The sequence below is a fragment of the Dendrobates tinctorius genome, unplaced genomic scaffold (genome assembly GCF_039654945.1).
Source record: "Dendrobates tinctorius isolate UK_male_01 unplaced genomic scaffold, ASM3965494v1 ptg000038l, whole genome shotgun sequence".
Taxonomy (NCBI): Eukaryota; Metazoa; Chordata; class Amphibia; order Anura; family Dendrobatidae; genus Dendrobates; species Dendrobates tinctorius.
This window is the reverse complement of record NW_027361706.1, coordinates 13,473,736-13,494,977: the sequence shown is the minus strand read 5'-3', so window position 1 is coordinate 13,494,977 and position 21,242 is coordinate 13,473,736. Positions and strand designations below refer to the sequence as shown.

The 21,242-nt window shown below is 48.8% G+C and overlaps 1 long non-coding RNA gene across 1 annotated transcript; it reads left to right on the top strand.

Annotated features, from left to right (window-relative positions):
* The first annotated feature begins 1,573 nt into the window (after nt 1-1,573).
* Nucleotides 1,574-4,422, top strand: LOC141088346 (uncharacterized). Its single transcript, XR_012231911.1, has 4 exons — nt 1,574-1,729; nt 3,381-3,723; nt 3,796-3,889; nt 3,967-4,422. It is a non-coding gene; the product is annotated as an uncharacterized lncRNA (long non-coding RNA).
* Nucleotides 4,423-21,242: the final 16,820 nt, after the last annotated feature.

Here is a 21,242-nt window from a genome sequence, read left to right as displayed (position 1 = left end):
GTCACACATACACGCTGACTAGGTATAAAAGTGACTGTAATGTGAATGGCAGATATACAATACTGTTGGAGAATCGGACAGCTCTATACAATGTGTGTATGTAAAATTGTCAAGCTTCGTTTATTTGTATACGGACTGACACGCTGTTTCTGTCTCGTTTTGACGGTAATCAAACAGCAGATATACAAAACTGTTTGAAAAACAGACAGGACTCTAAGGTGTAGGTCTGGAAAAACAGAAAAACTCCTCGGCTTTTTTTTCCAGAGTCACACACAGGTAGCTTCTATTTGTACGTGCTAGAAGGCGGTACACGGTAGTGTGTGAGGAGCGTACACCGCTGTACAGTGTGTGTATGTAAAATTGTCAAGCTCCGTGTATTTGTATGTGGACTGACACACGCTGTCTCTGTCTAGCTTTGACCGTTTCAAACAGCAGATGTATGAAACTGTTTGAAAAACGGACAGGACTCTAAGGTATAGGTCTGGAAAAATGGAAAAACTCCTCGGCTTTTTTTTCCAGAGTCACACACAGGTAGCTTCTATTTGTCCGTGCTAGAAGGTGGTACACGGTAGTGTGTGAGGAGTGTACACCGCTGTACAGTGTGTGTATGGAAAATTGTCAAGCTGCGTGTATTTGTATACGGACTGACACACACTGTCTCTTTCTAGTTTTGACCGTTTCAAACAGCAGATGCACGAAACTGTTTGAAAAACGGACAGGACTCTAAGGTGTAGGTCTGTAAAAATGGAAAAGCTCCTCGGCTTTTTTTTCCAGAGTCACACACAGGTAGCTTCTATTTGTCTGGCTAGAAGGCAGTACACGGTAGTGTGTGAGGAGCGTACACCGCTGTACGGTGTGTGAATGGAAAATTGTCAAGCTCTGTGTATTTGTATATGGACTGACACACGCTGTCTCTGTCTAGTTTTGACCTTGTCAAACAGCAGATATACGAAACTGTTTGAAAAACGGACACAACTCTAAGGTGTAGGTCTGGAAAAACAGAAAATCTCCTCGGCTTTTTTTTCCAGTCACACACAGGTAGCTTCTATTTGTCCGGCTAGAAGGTGGTACACAGCAGTGTGTGTGGAGTGTACACCGCTGTACGGTGTGTGTATGGAAAATTGTCCAGCTCCGTGTATTTGTATACGGACTGACACACGCTGTCTGTCTAGTTTTGACTGTAATCAAACAGCAGATATACGAAACTGTTTGAAAAACGGATACGACTCTAAGGCCTCTTTCACACTTCAGTTTTTTGCCATCAGTCAAAATCCGCCAAAATTTGAAAATGGCGGATCCGCTTTTTCTTGTTGCGGATCCGCCATTTTCCCCATTGGGATACATTAGTGGCGGATTTTGACGGATGGTCGTCCGTTGCGTCCGATATTCGGCGGATCCGCAAAATTCTTTGCGGATTCTGTCTGAGGGGGACGGAGCTTGTAACGTTTTTTTTCGCCGTCAAAATGGCGGATGACGGCGGATCCGCCGTTATCCGCCAAGCGGTAGAATGGGCGCGTATGGGCGGCGGATCCGCCGGGATCCGCGATTTTGCGGAATCCGCTGGCAGGATCCGCAAAATCGCACTGGGCATGCCCAGAAAAAAAGATACTTTTCCAGACAGTCCCAAAACTATATAAGGTGGGCTAATTGGGCCCAGACATGCAGTGTCAGCCAGCAAGCCTGCCAGAGGACACCCACCAAGCCTGCCAGTACTAGCTCACCTACAAGTGTGAGTATACCTATTTATGACATTTCTGTGTGTGTGTGTGTGTGTGTGTGTGTGTGTGTGTGTATGGCCTGCTAGTGTGTGGTCTGCGAGTGTTGCATGTCTGTTTTTTTTTTTTTCATACTTTTTTTTTCTGTTGCTTGTGTACTGCATTTTATTTTCATACAACTGTAATTATATTGTATTTTTTGTGCTGTGATTGAGTGGTGTATGGTATGTGGTGTAATTGGGCCCAGACAATCCGGCACCAGCAACACAAGACACCAAGCAAGATATCCGACTCCAGCCTGCCTGACAGAAGATTCAACTAGAGCTATAAAACCTGTCTGCCCAGCTGCAAGTTTACCACCTGCAAGACCCCTGGAGTGTGTGTGTGTGTGTGTGTGTGTGTGTGTGTGTGTGTGTGTGTGTGTGTGTGTGTGTGTGTATGTATGGCCTGTGTGTCTGTAATGCATTTTTTTTTTTTCAATCTTTTTTTTTCTGTTGCATGTGTACTGCATTTTATTTTCATACAACTGTAATATTGTATTTCGTGCTGTGATTGTGTGGTGTAAGGCCAGTTTCATATTTGCACTTTATAGCGCAGCGATAACCTGCACACGTCCACCACTAATCCCCGCCCCATCCGGTTATTTCTGCCTTCTACCGCACATGAACGCTTGCGATCTGCGCATCCTGTCTTTAGCATAGGGTGCGCAGATGGTGCGCTGGCCGTATTTTACCGTGTTCTGCGCACTTTTGAAGGTGTGCCGTGTGCGCCAAAATGCAACATGCTGCGTTTGGCGCACAAGGGCACACCTTCAAAAGTGCGCAGCACACGGTAAAATACGGCCAGCGTACCATCTGCGCACCTTATGCTAAAGATAAGGTGCGCAGATCGCAAGGTTTCATGTGCGGTAGTAGGCAGGGATTAGTGGCGGACGTGTGCAGGCCATCGCTGCGCTATAAAGTGCAAATGTGAAACTGGCCTAACTGGTATTGTATGTGGTGTAATTGGGCCCAGACATCTGGCAACAGCCACACTGAAGACACCGATCCAGACATCAAACACCAGCCTGACTATCAAACTCCGCTGCAAATCTTCCACCTGCATGACTGTGTGTGTGGCCTGGCTGTGTGTTATGCGTGTTTGTGTGGGTTTTTTTTATTTTATTTTCAGATTTGCAATTGTGGTGTTATTGTATCTGTACGTTTTTTTTATTTTTCATTTATTGTGGTATTTAAAATAAAGAGCAGAGTAGCTCCTAAAGGTACATTAAATTTTTGGTATACAAGTGTGGTTAAAAGTGAGAGATTGCAACATGAAAATAATCTGGGTATACACAGCTGAGTTTTTCAGGGAATTCAAAAACATGCAAACAGTGTGGGTATACACAAATTAAACACCTTCAATCACTGGTTACACTCTCGGTAAGAGTTTGAGGGATTACAAACACTGGTATACACAGCAATCACACACCTTCAATCATTGGTTACACTTGGTGACACCTTCAATCACTGGTTACACATGGTGACACTTTTTCAGGGAATTCACATGCCAAAAAATGGGTTTACACAAAATATTACACACCTTCAATCACTGTGGTTACACTCGGTGAGATATAAGGAAATGTAGACATGCAAACACTTAAAATCATTTTCTTAATACTTGCAGATCACTTAATAATGAAGAGGCACCAAAAAAGCAGCAGACACGGCCAGCCAGACCGCAGAAGGGATGATCAAAGAGAGCGCAGCAGAGAGGAACGGCGAGAGCGCAGCAGACACGAACACCCAGGCCGCGGCAGAGTACAGGCAACGATTAGTTTCCCTGTAAGTATAAAGACCTGAAAGCTTATTATGATCCTTTGTATAGTAGCTTAACAATTGTCTTTATACTTGCAGATCACTTCAGCAAGCACCACCAGCCAGACCGCAGCGGAGACGGTGAGACAGGCCGCAGCGGAGATGGTCGAACAGGCTGCAGCAGAGACGACCAGCCAACCTTTATTTTCCCTGTAAGTATAAAGGCCTGAAAGCTTATTATGATCCTTTGTATAGTAGCTTAACAATTGTCTTTATACTTGCAGATCACTTCAGGAATCACCGCAGCTGCCAACGCAGCTGCACCAAACCATAATGTCTTCTCCTGAAAGCTCCCCCTCACATCATCAGCGAGCTGAGGTAAAAAAAATTTTTTTTTTTAATTTAAAATATTTTTTTTTGGTTAAAAACACTATCCATGTATTATGTTTTAACAGGAAGCTGGTTCAGAGGAGCTTCCAGGAGGAGATGTGCAGGGTGGAGAGACGCAAGGAGGGGGTGCGCAGAGTGTAAGTTTAGCACATACACAGATACATAATGCTACACCCAACACAAACATTAATCACAGTGCACACACAATAACTACGCATCCATCCAAACAAATTTTTTTTTTTCCCCACAGTCTTCAGAATCCGGTGCCCGCACTAGAGTGACTCCCAGGACATCCCAGGGTCGTCAAGGTGATGCATCTGTTGGTCGGCAAACGGTAAGTAACCCTATTTGGATAATTGTTTAAATGAACATCATGTGTTTGAATAGAATGTAATTTTTTTGTTTTTTATCTTCACAGGTTTCACAGCGTGCTCCCCGCAGACATCTGGAGGAGGGTGTGGTCATCGATACTGATGACCTCATCCGTGAGGTGGAAAACCGGGAGCTGCTGTGGAACATGGCAAACCGTCTACACGCCGACCAACCAACCACCCGACGGCTCTGGGATGAGGTGTTTTCCGAGGTTATTGACAACTGGGAGGAACTCAATGCGAGGGCCAGGGATTTTGTGCGTAAGTATTACAACTTCAGTAACTTATATTCCAGCATGTGAAGTGTTGAATACTAAACTTTTTTTTCTTTGCTTCACAGGTGACAGGGTTATCACACGGTGGCGGTCGCTCCGGGATCGCTTCAAGAGGGACTACAACAAAGAGATTCAGACCCCGAGTGGATCGGGAGGACGCCGGGGACCCCAGTACAAAAACTACAAAGCCCTGGCGTTCCTGCGATCAACAATGGTGTGCAGAAGGTAAATATTCCCCAAACTATTTCTGTAGTAGAAATGTTTAACCAAATTTTTTTTCAGCAGACTTAAATTAAATATCAATATTTGTAATATACATTTTTTTCTCCTTTTTTTAGCACCATCTGCAGCACTCGGGAGTCTGCATCAGAGTTGCGTCCCTCTGGAGTGATCCCTAGTGAGACCGCCCCCGGTGCCCACATCGAGGTATCCGACCCCTCTGTACCTACCCTCTTGTCTCATCCCTCTATCCCCTCCACCAGCACTGGAGCAGCAGGGCAGACTTCATCACATGAAGCTGCTGGTGACGACTTGTTCCCTGTTCCCCACCCCTCAGACACTGCCGCAACATCTCAACCAACTTTTGGTTCTGGCCGGCAGCGTCTGAGGAGTCAGGAAAGGATGACCTTGTCTGACTGTTTGAGTCTAAACTCATCTGTTCAGCACGATTTCCACACTTATGGACAACGGTTATCTTCTGGGTTGACCATGATCAATCAAAGTATCATGGAACTCAGAAGATACATAGAACAGATGAATTTAGAATCAAACCAGACACCGAGACATACCTTTTTTCAATCTGTTGTCCGGCAAATGGAAGGTTTAAGTACTCACCAGCAGATGCGTGTAATGCAAGCCTGTCAGAATGCTCTAGTGGAAGTGCTTGCTGAAGCATCTCATCCTCCCCCTGTCCATCCTTCCCCCTGTCCATCCTTCCCCCACCATCCATCATACAGCCGTCCCTCCTCCTACCACTCCCTCTCCTTTCTCTAGTTCCCCATTCCATTCTTCACAGTACCTTCCTTCCCCATTGCATTATACCCCAATGCCCTCACCATACCCACCCCCACATACACCTTCAATATACCCACAAACCTCGTCTGTCCATCCACTCCCGTCCCAACCACATGTGTTAAACCCCCTTTCCACTTCTGGTCCTCACCAACTCCCTCCCCAGTCCCCTACCCCCCCCCTCGATGTGGTTAACCCCTCCAATACTATCTCCACCCAACATTATCACACTTTGTAATGATGTTATCCAAAAAAAAAAAAAAAAAATTTACAAAAAAGGTAATATACCAAAAAAAAACAACTTACAAAAAAGGTTTAAGATACCAAAAAAAAACCACCAAAAATTAAAAAAAAATATACAGTTATTACAAATTGAGAAATAAACTGTTTTTTGTTTCAAAAAAACTTTATTGTGTTTCTTTTTTTGCCTCTTTTTTTTGGAAATAATCACATTACACCAGTGGTGTAAAAGGTCAACACAACACACAATATTTCACAGTACACCGGTGGTGTACAAGGTACAAAAAACCACTTGGTAGCACAACATTTGGTACACAACACATGTGAACACTTCAAAGTGTAAAACGCTTGGTACACAACACTTGGTAAAATTTCAAAGTGTCACATTTTATGCTTGGTACCCAACACTTGGTAACAAAGTGTAAAACAACGCTAGGTACACAACACTTGGTAAAACTTTATGCTTGGTACCCAACAATTGGTGTAAAACTTAAAAAAAAAAAAAAAAAAAAAAAAAAAAAAAATTGGTAAACCAAATCACATGGTAACAATGGTTGGGAGAACCAAACACTTGGTAAAATTTCAGTTAAAAAAAAAAAAAAACAAGTTACTCACAATTGGTATAGAAAATTATATCATGTCATCTTGCCAGGCCATTTGTCCCTCTGGTGTCACAAAATAGTCTGCAAAGGTGTCCCTTATTCTTGCCACTGAGCCAGTACTCCGAAAAGTTTGCTGCTCATAATCCCACAAGGTGGTTTCAGACAGATTTTCATCGATGGAAACTGGTTCCTTTGAAAGGACAAAATTGTGCAGGATTACACAGGCCTTCACCACCTCATCCACAGTCGATGTTTTCATTTTCATGGCCGTTAACAGAACTCTCCATTTGGCAGTTAAAATTCCAAACGCGCACTCCACCACTCTGCGCGCTCTAGTTAACCGATAGTTATAGATTCTTTTCCGGTGTGTTAATCCACGACTACCGTATGGTTTGAGTAGGTGTTTAGAAAGCTGAAAAGCATCGTCGCCAACATACACAAAAGGCATTGGTGGGCCTGTTGTTCCAGGGAGTGGTCTTGGAGGTGGAAAGTTAAAATTGTCTCCATACAAGCGACGGCCCATGGTGGAAATCTTGAATACCTGAGAGTCATTAGAACGACCGTATGCACCGATGTCCACAGCAATGAATTTGCAGTCTGCATCCGAAATGGCCATCAGCACAATAGAAAAGTATTTCTCATAGTTGTAAAACTGTGAACCAGATCCCATAGGTTTCACAATCCTGATATGCTTGCCATCCACGGCACCGATGCAGTTTGGAAACTGGCAGATTTCTTGAAACTTCTCTGCAATCTCCAGCCACCTCTCCTGTGTTGGCTCTGGGATGTATTCCTCCTGTAGAGAATCCCATAATGCCAGGCAGGTCTGTTGTACAATTCCAGCAATAGTGGAAATCCCAATCCGGAACTGGAAATGGAGGGAGGTGAAGGATTCTCCAGTTGCCAGGAATCTGTTAAAAAAATGGAAAAAAAAGTAAAATTAATACAAACTACAAGCCATAACATAACAATAAAAGCCTGCAGAATCTGAAACTGTTTAAAAGGTAGATAACTTACCGAAGGGTCACTATCAAACGCTCCGCCGGTGATATAGAAAACCGCATTTGTGTGTCCCTTCTCCGGATTTGTTCTCCAACACGATCCACCAATATCTCAAAGAATTCCAGCCTCATGCGCATGTAGTTAAAGAACTTGTCCGGATTATCCCTCAATTCCAGGTACAATGTGGAAAAAACGCCACGGGTGAACCTCTGCGCATTAATGGGATGAATCCACTGGCGCCGTCTCCTCATACGCAGGATTCGCAATCTTCTTTTCTCCCTCTCAAGAGCAATAATTGCCAACCGATTCAAGTGAAGATCCACAGAAGCTGTCAATACTCGCAATAACTCCTTCCAGACTCGCACTAACTCCTTCCATCGCTGCCACTAGCTCTAAAACCTTTCAAAGAAATTGTATCACAACACCCTAGATATATTTCTCCCTAGTTTCCAGTATCCAATCACATTTGAGAGCATTTTCCAAGAGCGAATCATATTTGGGAGCATCCCATTTTGGAGGTGTGGAAAAACGGATCCGCAAGAAAACGGATCCAACGGATGATAAAACGGATGCCAACGGATGGAACGGATCCGTTTTGTTGAGGATCCGCAGTAAAATCGGTATGGCGGATCCTTAAAAAAACGGATCCGTTCCATCAGCTTGCATCCGTTTTATACATTTTTTTTGCGGATCCGCCATTTTCAAATTTTGGCGGATTTTGACTGATGGCAAAAAACTGAAGTGTGAAAGAGGACTAAGGTGTAGGTCTGGAAAAACGGACAAACTCCTCGGCTTTTTCTTCCAGAGTCACACCCAGATAGCTTCTATTTGTCCTTGATGCCAGCTGGTACATGGCAGTGTGTGTGAGGAGCGTACACCGCTAGATGGTGTCTGTATGTAAAATTGTCAAGCTCCGTGTATTGTATACAGAGTGACACGCTGTCTCTGTCTAGTTTTGACCGTGGTCAAACAGCAGCTATACGAAACTGTTTGAAAAACGGACACAACTCTAAGGTGTAGGTCTAGAAAAACGGACAAACTCCTCGGCTTTTTCTTCCCGCGTCACACCCAGAAAGCTTCTATTTGTCCGTGATACCAGCCGGTACACGGAAGTGTGTGAGGAGCGTACACCGCTAGACGGTGTGGAAAAAATGAGCGCTCAGTAACTCACCAGGACAAAATAATAAAATTTGGAGTGCTTTGAAAAAAGCAGTTTGAACAGCACTGTGCACACAGCAATGCAGCTAGCAGGTAGCCTTAAAAGGAAGCCTAATCACCACCAGCGCTACTGCACACAACAAAAATTCTCCCCTTTCACTGCACACTAACTGTACAGTGAAAAGCGCTATCAGCAGAAGCAGTTTTTTTTTCTTCTTCCCTGCCTAACGCTCTCCCTGTTCAGAATCAGCAGCAGCACCTCTCCCTATTGTAAGATCAGCAGAAGTAAGATGGCGGTCGGCATTCACAGCCTTTTATACCCACTGTGACGCCACACAAAGCCAGCCAATCACTTCAATGCCCTTCTCTAAGATGGTGCTGGCCACTGCGCATGTCATCGCGTTGCCCACAGTGTGCGTCCTCCATCATTGCATGAGAAAAGGCACTGAAAGCATCATTTGAAACGCGACTTTGGCGCACTGATCGGCGACCTCATGGCCGACATCACGCTAGGGTCGGGTTTCGATTGGTGAAACCCGACTTTTGGTGAAAGTCGGCGATTTTTTAATCTGACCGACCTGTTTCGCTCAACTCTAATGTGGACCAAAAACCAAGAGTTGCAGGACAGCTTGGCCAGACGGTCAACTTAGCACAGCCTGCAAGCCCAGAAAATGTATACCATTGTAGGAATAGTGCAGTGGGCACTTCTTTGTCCAAAATCCTACTGATGAGGCAAAGGTTATCTATAAGAAGTGCGGAAGGACCTTTAGCCGAGGTAAAAATCTCAGAAATTTGAATACCTGTTGCATGCTTAGACATTTAACCAACATGCACTTGTAAGCGTGGACGGACTACAAAACCTCAGGTAGCACATGTGCACCTGCTCCAACTGAAGGTAGCCAGCAACGCTCCATCGCTTCCCTCACTGTAAGACCACCGCCACCGTTAAGCACACCACCAGCACTAAATGTTGTCGCAAGGCCAAAGTACTCAGGGAATCACAATGGTTTTGCAACACAGAATCTAGGCCATCACCACCAATACCATCACCAACCCCCTCTCACTCCGTCCGGTCCACCGCTAGTTCCCCATATGCAGCTCTCCAGTCCAGCTCACCCTAACAGACACTCTGAGTAGGACAAGAAAGTACTCATCCTCTCATCCGCGTACACTGTGTTTGAATACCTACATTGCCAAACTGATCTCATTAGAGATGATGCCCTACCGTTTGGTTGAAAGCAAAGCTTTCCGCGAGCTCATGGCCTACGCAGTCCCACGCTATTACCTACCCAGTTGGCACTTCGTTTCTCGAAAAGCCATCCCAGCCCTCCACCTCCATGTGAAAGACCGCATTGTCCATGCACTCAAGCAATCAGTGAGTGGAAAGGTGAACCTCACAACAGATGCATGGTCCAGTAGTCATGGCCAGGGCCGTTACGTGTCCATCACTGCGCACTGGGTTAATGTGGTGGATGCAGGCTCTACAGGGGACAGCGGCGGTGGAACAGTGCTGCCTATCCCACGGTATAGGAAACAGTTGGCTGTAGGCGTTCGACCCTCCTCCTCCATATGCGAAAGCTCGTCCACAGAGCGCAGTCGCACGAGCACTCCATCCACAGCTGCCAGTGTTGCACACGAGGTGTCCCACTATTGAACAGCTAGTGGTAAGCGGCAGCAGGCTGTGTTAAAGATGATGTCTTTGTGCGACAACAGACAAACCGCGGAGGTATCAGTGGACTACTTGCAGCGACAAACTGATTCATGGCTGGGCAGTCTACATCTTGAGTCAGGCAAGGTAGTCAGTGACGGCGGTAAATTTGTGGTAGCCATAGCCCTTGCAAAACTCACACACATACCTTGCCTGGCTCACACTTTGAACCTGGTGGTGCAGTGCTTCCTAAATAATTATCCGGAGTTAACAGCCATGCTCCATAAGGTGCGAAGACTGTGCTCGCACATCCATCGCTCGCCCGTACACTCCAGTCGTATGCAGAAACTGCAGCGATTGCTCCACCTCCCCAAGCACCGCCTAATCAAAGATGTTGCACCAAGGTGGAACTCCACCCTGCACATGGCTGAGAGGCTGTGTGAACAGAGGCAGGCTGTAATTCATTTGTGGGAGGATACACGGGCAGGCAGTTTGAGGGAAGACATGGAATTGTTGGGTGTGCAGTGGTCAAAGCTGAAAGATCTCTGTAAAGTCCATCAGTGTTTTGAGGAATGCACACGGCTGGTAAGCGCAGACAACACCATCATAAGCGTGAGCATCCCACTTATCCGTCTGCTTATGCAAAGTTTGACGCACATTAAGGATCAGGCGTCTGCAGCAGAGGAGGAACAGGAGGAGGAGGAGGAGGGAAGCCTTGATGACAGTCAGCCATTGTCTGGTAAGGGAACTGTCCTGGACGAGGTGGAGGAAGAAGAGGAAGAGGAGGAGGATGAGGGGGATTATTATTTTGGGGAGGAGGATGCTTCTCAGGGGGCAAGAGAAAATGTTGGCGCTCCAAGGTTTGTGTGTGACTGTAGGGATGTGGATTTGCCAGAAAATTCTCCTCCACCAAGCAGTGGCAGTGCATTATTGACACCTGGAACACGCCCTGTTAGGCGTCAGATTTCTGTCGTTGCAAAGTGAGAATCCCGAGCCTTACTTCCAGCGGTCTCACATTTATCTCCAGCCGCAGAGTAGGTTGCTCAGCAAACTCGTCGGTCCAGGCGCTCTGCCCAGACCAGCTCCGTGGGTTTGCTTGCTGCTGCCACCTCTGGCGCAGCTATGACAATACATGCTGCTCAGCAGCGGGATTCACCAGGGAATAAGTCCCCATGTCGGGCCACTGAGCATGCCCATTGAGTGATCTCCCATTGGAGATCGAAGGTCACGAGCTCAGGTCCTGCTCCTGTTCGGATTGGCCCATCCGAGAAGCCAGGAAGGTCCTGGACGCTCACGGCTATAAAAGGCCATGCGCTAGGATAAGACTGTATTTACAGACTATGTGGAGTGAGTGATGTATGCACACATGAATGTCTCTGGTGAATGACTCATTAAGAAACCCTACCCTTGGTACGCATGTGTTGTGCAGCCTAGCCTGCTAGCGCCCAGGCTTATGCGTAGGTAGGACAGAGGTTGAGTCAGGCATCAGTCCTCACCAGGGACTTGGCACGCCTCAGTGCACGTGCTCCATAGCTAGCTTCTATAGCGGCATTCGAGGGAGCGACGCCACGCGTTCAGTGGGCCTAGAAGGACTCTAACTCCATGTCCTTGGGGTAGAGTTCTGTGGTTGTACACTGTGCACTCTTTTGTCCGGGCTCTGTGAGCTTAACAGACTCCGGCATCTATGTTCAGCGGTTGTGCGGCTCTGTACATTAACAGAGTTCGCCCCTGTTCACATTGGGTGACGTAACCCACGTGTGACTGGTTTCACACCGCTTAATTCTTCCGCCTGTCATGATATCAGTGCGGGTTTGACTCGCACACGTGGGGTTAATGTCTAGAACCAGTGCTGATGACTGGCATTTTGGGGGTTAAAGGTTGTGATCCCGGTGCAGGCTTACCTGCACACCTGGGGCTATGATTGTGGCCTCTCCCTGGTTCTGGGGGAGGCTTCTTATAGCCTCAGAACGCTCCCATCCCTATCAGTTATACTTTCGCCCTTGGCATTGTGTGGTGACCCCTGAGTGTGTTTGTGCTGTGTTCTGGTTACTTGTTTCTCTGTGTATGACTCGGTCTGTTCTCTGGATATCGCTTTGGATTCTGCCTGGTACCTTATATGTCTGTTTGGTTTTGATCTCTGCTTGGCCCTGATTATCCGCTCTGTCTCATCCCTGGTACTGTACTGTGATCCTGTGTATGACCTTTGGCTTTGTCTGACCTCCCGTCTGTTTATCCCTCCTGTACCTCGCTGGTCTGTACTGTACATGACCTCTGCTTTGCCATAATCTGAGTTCTCTGGCTTCTCTGACGCTAAGCTCCGCCCCCTTGCTGCCACATGACCGTTCACATGACCGAAGGTCCTGTGTCTGCTTTCTAGTCTTCTTAGTGCATTTTCCGGCTATTCTTGTCCCCGGGGGTCCCTGCGGTGCGGGTGAGTCCCTGCTTAGCAGAGGCTGCTCGCCGGCGCAGTCAGGACCCTGATATTATAACTGACCATTTCAGTTTTTTTTTTTTTCTGAAAAAAAAAAAAAGTGTGTGTTATCCTCATGGATCCCATACAAGCCTTGGCTGATCAGGTCAAGCACCTGACCCAAATGTTCCATAAGCTCAATGTGGAACAACGCACGATGGCCCAGACCCAGCAACAGTTGGTGGTTACTGTGCAGGGGGCTGTCGATGCAGGGGCTTCTGGTTCTGGGGGTAGGGATGTGTCGTTAGCGTCCCCCGAATCTCCGGTCAAATTACCAGACCTTTTCTCAGGGGATAAAAAGGAGTTCAGGTCTTTCAGAGAAGGATGCAAGCTTTTTTTTCTCTAAGGCCCCGATCCCCCGGGGATGAGTTCCAGAGGGTGGGGGTCATTATTTCCCTACTTCGGGGGGCTCCGCAAGCATGGGCTTTCTCTCTGTCTTCCTCTGCTCCTGAACGTATGTCAGTGAACGCATTCTTTGAGGCCCTCGGGCACATTTATGATGAACCTGACCGAGTGTGATTGGCAGAGGACATGGTGATGAGTGTCTGTCAGGGGAAACACTCAGCTGAGTGGTTTTGTGCTGGGCGGCAGAGGTCGCTTGGAGCGACGCCGCACTCCGAGGACTCTTTCGCAGAGGCTTGCCCGAGCGGCTGCAGGATGCATTGGCGTTACATCCTCCACCTAACTCTCTCGAGGACGCCATGACCCAGGCCGTCCGGATGGACCGCAGGCTGCGGGCCAGAGGGGTGATGCAGGTGGATACTCCATTATTCCCCAGTGGAAAAGAGACTGCCTCTGAGCCCATGGATGTAGGCGCCCTCTCCCTGAAGGATACGGAGAGGAAACGCCGGAAGGACAAGCAGTTATGCTTTTACTGCGGTAAAACGGGACATTGGAAAAGGGAGTGCCTGAATTGCCCGTCTTCAAACCAGATCGGCGGGAAACGACTAGGTCTGGGTAGTCAAGGGGGAGGCTGCTCAGACCCTCAGGTACCATTTTCCTCGTTTGCTAAAGTAGTACTGCCTGTGGAACTGTTTGTGGATGGTAGTTCTTTTCCCTCTACAGCCTTCGTGGACTGCGGATCATCTATTAACCTTATTGACTCCCGATTGGTCACACACTGCAAGATAGGGACAGTTAGGCTCCATGTTCCGATCAAGGTGATGGCCATTGACTCATCTCCCCTCACTAAGGAGGGAATTCGCTTTATGTCTGATGTGTTTTCGCTCAGAGTGGGCGCTACTCATGTGGAAAACATAAGTTGTTTTGTGCTGGACAATCTACCTGCAGGGTTGGTGTTGGGCATGCCCTGATTACAGCGCTATAATCCAGTTATTAACTGGAAAACGGGGGAGATTGTACAATGGGGGTTTAATGATTTTGAGTTATGTGATAAATCCGCACTACTGGTTGAACCTGTTAAATCTGTGTCTGTATCATCTGTCGAGCTGGAAGGTATTCCGGAATGCCTGAAGGACTTCGAAGATGTATTCTCCGAAAGTGAGGCCGAGACGTTACCGCCACATAGACCCTTTGACTGTGCTATTGAGCTGGTCCCGGGGGCTAAATTACCCAAAGCCCATCTGTTTAATTTGTCCGGTCCTGAGCGCTTGGCTATGAAGGAGTACATTACTGAAAGTCTGCGCAAAGGACACAAACGTCCTTCAGTCTCACCTGTGGCGGCAGGTTTCTTTTTTGTAAAGAAAAAAGATGGCAGGTTACGTCCCTGTCTCGACTTCCGGGAGCTTAATCAAATTACTGTACGGAATACGTACCCCCTTCCGTTGATTCCCAATTTATGTAACCAACTATCAGGGGCAAAGTGGTTTTCTAAACTGGACCTTCGGGGGGCATATAATTTGATAAGGGTCCGAGAGGGGGATGAATTGAAAACCGCGTTCCTCACGACCGAGGGACTATTTGAAAATTTAGTCATGCCGTTTGGTCTTACCAACGCCCCTGCCATATTTCAGAATTTCATCAACGTGGTATTCTCGGATCTCATTGGTCGTTTTGTCGTTATCTACTTAGATGATATTTTGATATATTCCCCGACAAGTATTCTCATTTGGAACATGTACGAACTGTGCTCCAAAGGCTGAGAGAAAATCATCTGTATGCCAAATTGGAGAAATGTGTATTCTGTGTACAAGAGTTGTCCTTTTTGGGGTTAATTGTATCCGGTGAGGGTTTTCGCATGGACCCCAAGAAGGTGCAGGCCATTGCAGATTGGGTGCAACCCCGAGATCTTAAGGGTCTTCAGCGCTTCTTGGGGTTCGCCAATTATTACCGCAAATTTATCCGGGGGTTTTCGCAAGTGGTCAAACCTCTCACGGATCTAACATGCAAAGGTGCGGATGTGAGAAATTGGTCCTCGCTCGCAAAAGAGGCCTTTGCTACGCTGAAAAAATGTTTTATGTCTGCTCCTGTGTTAGTGCAGCCAGATCCGTCCAAACCATTCGTCGTGGAAGTGGACGCCTCTGAGGTGGGGGTGGGGGCGGTGTTGTCCCAAGGGCCTGCCACTCTAACCAACCTCAGGCCATGTGCTCTCTTTTCCAAGAAGTTCTCTGCTGCGGAAAGAAATTACGACGTAGGCAATAGAGAGCTTCTTGCGGTCAAATTGGCATTTGAAGAATGGAGGCACTTTTTGGAGGGGGCCAGTCACCCGGTTACGGTGATCACGGATCACAAAAATTTGTCGTACATTGAGTCTGCTAAAAGACTAACGCCCAGACAGGCCCGTTGGTCACTTTTTTTTTCCCGTTTTCAGTTTACGATTACATTTCGTCCAGGGTCAAAGAATGTCAAGGCAGACGCCTTATCACGCAGTTTTCAGCCGGTGTCGCCCCCTGAGCCACCGTCCTCCTTTCTTCACCCTGGGGTTGTGATAGCAGAGGTCTCATCTGAATTGGAACGGGAGATTCAGGGGGCCCAGTCGTGGGCCCCGGCGGCCAAGCCGCAGGGGAAGTTGTTTGTCCCAGAGCAACTTCGCCGGAAACTCTTGCAGGAGTTCCATGAATCCAAGCTGAGTGCTCACCCTGGTATTTCAGCCACACGTCTGGCGGTGGCTAGGATCTTTTGGTGGCCTACCCTTGATTCGGACATAAAAAAATTAATTGCTGGTTGTGGGGTCTGCGCTCGTTCTAAAAGCTCTCATAGCCGGCCGGCAGGGGAGCTGATACCCTTGGCAGTGCCCGAAAGACCATGGACTCACTTATCCATGGATTTTGTTACCAATCTCCCTCCATCTAAGGGTAATACAGTGGTATGGGTAGTGGTGGACAGGTTTTCTAAGCAGGCTCATTTCGTACCCCTGTCCGCACTACTGTCAGCTGAGACGTTGTCCAGGTTGTTTGTGCAGCATGTGATCCGGTTGCATGGGGTACCCCTGAATGTGGTGTCTGATCGTGGTGTGCAGTTTGTGGCTAAGTTTTGGCGTGCTTTCTGCAAAAAATTAGGTATGTCTTTGTCTTTTTCGTCTGCATACCATCCTGAGAGCAATGGGCAGACGGAGCACACTAACCAGTCCCTGGAACAGATCCTCAGGTGTCTAACCTCTGCTAGACAGAATGACTGGTGCGATGCACTGCCGTTGGCTGAATTTGCCTTCAATAGTCGGGTGAGTCAATCCACGGGTATGACTCCTTTTTTGATCAATTATGGGTTCTGTCCTCATTTTGGTGAGTTTTCTCGTCTGGACTCGGGGTGTCCCGGGGCTGAGGGTTCTGTTCAGCGATTACAGAATACGTGGGCAGAAGTTCAGCAGAGTATATCTAGGTCTCAGGGCAGGTATAAGCTTTTCGCGGACAGGAAATGAACACGAGGGCCCACTTTTCAGGTTGGAGACAAGGTTTGGCTCTCCACGCGAAACATTAAGTTGAAGGTTCCTTCAGCCAAGTTGGGGCCCAAATTCATTGGCCCATACAAGATTGTGGAAAAAATCAATCCAGTGGCGTATAGGCTGTGCCTTCTACCCTCTTTCAAGATCCCTAACGTCTTCCACAAATCTATACTGAAACCTTTTGAAGCAGTCCGGGGAGACTCTGAGTCTGCTGCTCCTCCTGTTTTGGTCGAGGGGCAGGTGGAGTATGAGGTTGGTCATATTGTAGATTCCAGGTTGGTACGGCGGTCGGTACAGTACCTGGTTCATTGGAAGGGGTATGGACCGGAGGACAGGTCCTGGGTACCGGCCCGGTTGATGCATGCTGATCGCCTGGTGCGGGCTTTCCATGCTAAGTACCCGGGCAAGCCTGGGGGTCCAGAGGCCCCCCGTTGAGAGGGGGGTACTGTCATGATATCAGTGCGGGTTTGACTCGCACACGTGGGGTTAATGTCTGGAACCAGTGCTGATGACTGGCATTTCTGGGGTTAAAGGTTGTGATCCCGGTGCAGGCTTACCTGCACACCTGGGGCTATGATTGTGGCCTCTCCCTGGTTCTGGGGGAGGCTTCTTATAGCCTCAGGACGCTCCCATCCCCGTCAGGTATTCTTTCGCCCTTGGCATTGTGTGGTGACCCCTGAGTGTGTTTGTGCTGTGTTCTGGTTACTTGATTCTCTGTGTATGACTCGGTCTGTTCTCTGGATATCGCTTTGGATTCTGCCTGGTACCTTATATGTCTGTTTGGTTTTGATCTCTGCTTGGCCCTGATTATCCGCTCTGTCTCATCCCTGGTACTGTACTGTGATCCTGTGAATGACCTTTGGCTTTGTCTGACCTCCCGTCTGTTTATCCCTCCTGTACCTCGCTGGTCTGTACTGTACATGACCTCTGCTTTGCCATAATCTGAGTTCTCTGGCTTCTCTGACGATAAGCCCCGCCCCCTTGCAGCCACATGACCGTTCACATGACCGAAGGTCCTGTGTCTGCTTTCTAGTCTTCTTAGTGCATTTCCCGGCTATTCTTGTCCCCGGGGGTCCCTGCTGTGCGGGTGAGTCCCTGCTTAGCAGAGGCTGCTCGCCGGTGCTGTCAGGTCCCTGACACCGCCATTACTTAGCAGCAGTGTACCACCTCTGCACGGTGGACCCCGGGCTGCGAACGCACCTACTATTATTTTATAATTTGGTGCGTTCCACCAGCCCTAACATTATCCTAGCGCCAGGGTCTGGCTAATAATGGCGGACGAACAACGACTGCATAGATACATCCAGCAACTGGAGGGTAGGTTGGCAGAGCTAAAGCATTCCACCTCAGCTGTGGATGTTACTTTGGTCGCTGTTCAAGCAGCTACATAGGCTCGCCTCCCGCTGCCCGAAAAGTTTGCGGGTGATAGTGCTTCATGCAGGGGTTTCATGAGTCAGTGCTCCATTCACCTGGAGTTGCTGGCCACACGATTTCCCTCTGAGCGGGCCAAGGTGGGATTTATCATCTCCCTTCTGTCAAGCAGGGCCTTGGAGTGGGCCACCCCGCTGTGGGAGCATGGGGATCCCCTGGTACAGGGTGCCACCCATTTTCTGGTCACTTTGAAGCAGGTGTTCCTGGGGCCTCGGGTCACGCACGACACCGCACTGCAGATGTTGGCCCTAACCCAGGGTTTGTCTCTGGTCAGTCAGTATGCCATCCTTTTCAGAACTCTGGCCTCAGAACTTGAGTGGCCGGATAAGGTTCTCATACCCATTTTCTGGAGAGGCCTGGCTGATCATGTCAAAGATGCCCTGGCCACCAGGGAGGTGCCCACCACCTTGGGGAGTTCATTATGGTCTCCACCCAGATTAATATTTGCTTCACTGAGCGAGGGCTGGAGTGCTCCAAGTCCCGCCAACAATGTAGATTGGCTCCAAACTTTGTTAGGCCGCTGGAACCCCTCAGTCAGCCGCCTGAGCCTCCAGAGGCCATGGAGGTGTCTCGCACTGGGTCCAGGACCCGGTCCACGTGGGTACCTTCAGTTTGCTTCCGTTGTCGGCAGACTGGGCACCTAGCTAACCAGTGCCCACAGTGTCCGGGAAACGCTCCCGTCTAGTAGTGATCGAAGCGGGCCTACTAGACACAACGACTTTCTCCTCCAAGCTCCTGTTTAAAGGGACGTTAGAATTTAATTCTTCCACTCTGGTGGTGGAGGTTTGTGTGGGCTCTGGAGTTGAGGGCAATTTCATGTCATCTGCCTTTGCCCTACAACAGGCAATCCCCCTGGTCCTGCTACCTCAGCCAGTCACTATCAGAGTAGTGAATGGTGCGATACTTCCGTCCCAAATCACCCACCAGATGGCTCCACTGAGACTCTCACCGTCTCCTTCCCATCAGGAGATGCTGTCTCTTCTGGTCATGCCCGAAGATATTGACCAGGTCCTCCTAGGAGTTCCCTGGTTACGAGCTCAGTCTCCTCACATAGAGTGGTCCTCGGGAAAAATCCTCGGTTGGAGCAAGTCCTGTGAGGGTAGGTGTTTGAGGGACTGCGTACAGGTCACTACCTCTGAGGTTCCCGCAGATCTCTCCTCACTTCCCAAGCCTTACCAGCAGTATGCAGACGTTTTCTCCAAGAAGGCGGCGGAGACCCTTCCGCCGCACCGCCCTTGCGACTGTCCTATTGACCTCTTGCCCGGTGCTGAGCCTCCCCAGGGTCGAGTCTACCCCCTATCTCTCCCATAGACAGAAGCCATGTCTCAGTATATCAGGGAGAATCTGGCAAGAGGATTCATTAGGAAGTTGGTGTCTCCGGCGGGAGCGGGATTCTTCTTTGTCCAAAAGAAGAATGGAGAATTACGTCTGTGCATCGATTACAGGGGTCTTAACGCCATAACCGGTAAGAACAAGTATCCTCTACCCCTGATATTGGAACTGTTCGATAGGCTACGGGGAGCAAGAGTGTTTACTAAGCTTGATCTGCGAGGAGCCTATAACCTGATTTGCGTCCGTGAGGGGGACGAATGGAAGACGGCATTTAACACCAGAGATGGGCACTATGAATACCTAGTGATGCCCTTCGGGCTATGTAATGCGCCAGCCGTCTTCCAAGACTTTGTGAACGATATCTTCCGGGATATGCTTACCACCTCAGTAGTAATCTAGCTGGATGATATTCTCATTTACTCTCCAGATATTGACTCCCACCGGAGAGATGTTCACAAAGTTTTCGATCTCCTGCGGGCAAACTCCCTTTACGCCAAGTTGGAGAAATGTGTGTTTGAGCTGGAGTCCTTGCCTTTCTTGGGCTGTATCATCTTGGCCCAGGGGTTGGCCATGGATCCTGCCAAACTACAGGCAGTGATGGATTGGCAGGAGCCCCATTCTCTCAAAGCGGTGCAGCGCTTTATGGGGTTCATAAATTATTATCGCCAATTCATCCCCCATTTCTCAACTTTGGTAGAGCCCTTGGTAGCCCTCACCAAGATGGGTGCAAACCCCAAACTGTGGTCGGAAACTGTCTGCAAAGCGTTCACCGCTATTAAATCCCACTTCGCTAGCGCTCCCATTCTACATCGCCCCGATGTAGATAAGCCCTTCATTCTGGAGGTGGATGCCTCTTCCGTCGGTGCTGGAGCGGTCCTGTTCCAGAAGGACTCGCAAGGTCGGAAGCCCCCATGCTTCTTCTTCCCTAAGACCTTCACACCGGCGGAGAGGAATTATTCCATCGGGTACAGGGAGTTGCTAGCAATGAGGCTGGCCTTCGCAGAGTGGAGACACCTCCTGGAGGGGGCTCACCATCCTTTCCAGGTGTTCACTGACCACAAAAATTTGGTCTATCTACAGACTGCCCAGCGGCTGAATTCTCGCCAGGCCAGATGGTCCTTGTTCTTCTCCCGATTCCATTTCACCCTGCATTTTCTCTCCGGGGAGAACGTCCGGGCCGACACTCTTTCTCGCTCCGTGTTGTCATCAGAGGAGGAGGAGGAGGAGGAGGAGGAGCCTCGGCTGATAGTTCCATCGGAGAGTCTGATGATAGTGGCTCCGGTTGCTCTCGAGTCGGTACCCCCGGGCAAAACTTTTATCCCTGCCCATCTGCGATCGGAGGTCCTCTCTTGGGCTCATTCGTCCAGGGTGGGGGGACATTTTGGGACCAAACGAACCTCTGATCTCCTGGCGAGGACGTACTGGTGTCCGCATATGGCTCGTGACATCAGGGACTATATTCAGGCGTGCGTCTCCTGCGCCGAGAATCGGTCCTCTCGGCAGCGGCCCACTGGGTTACTCTATCCCCTGCCGGTTGCGGACAGGCTCTGGGAGATGGTCGGTATGGACTTTTTGGTGGGTCTCTCCAAGTCCAGTGGTAGTACCGTCATTTGGGTGGTCACCGATCATTTCTCCAAGATAGTACATCAGGTACCACTCTCTCTTCTACCTTTGGCATGGGGCCTGGCAGCGTTGTTTATTAAACATGTTTTCCGCCTACACGGCATGCTGGATAAGATTGTCAGCGACCGGGGTCCTCAGTTTGCGCCTCGGTTCTGGAGAGAGCTCTGTTCTCTGCTCAGCATTGAGCTATATCTCTCCTCGGCCTATCATCCCGAGACGAATGGGTTGGTTGAGAGAGCCAACCAGACCCTGGTGACATACCTGTGACATTTTGTCTCGGCCAGGCAGGATGATTGGGCATCTTTGCTGCCGTGGGCGGAGTTCGCCTTGAACAGCG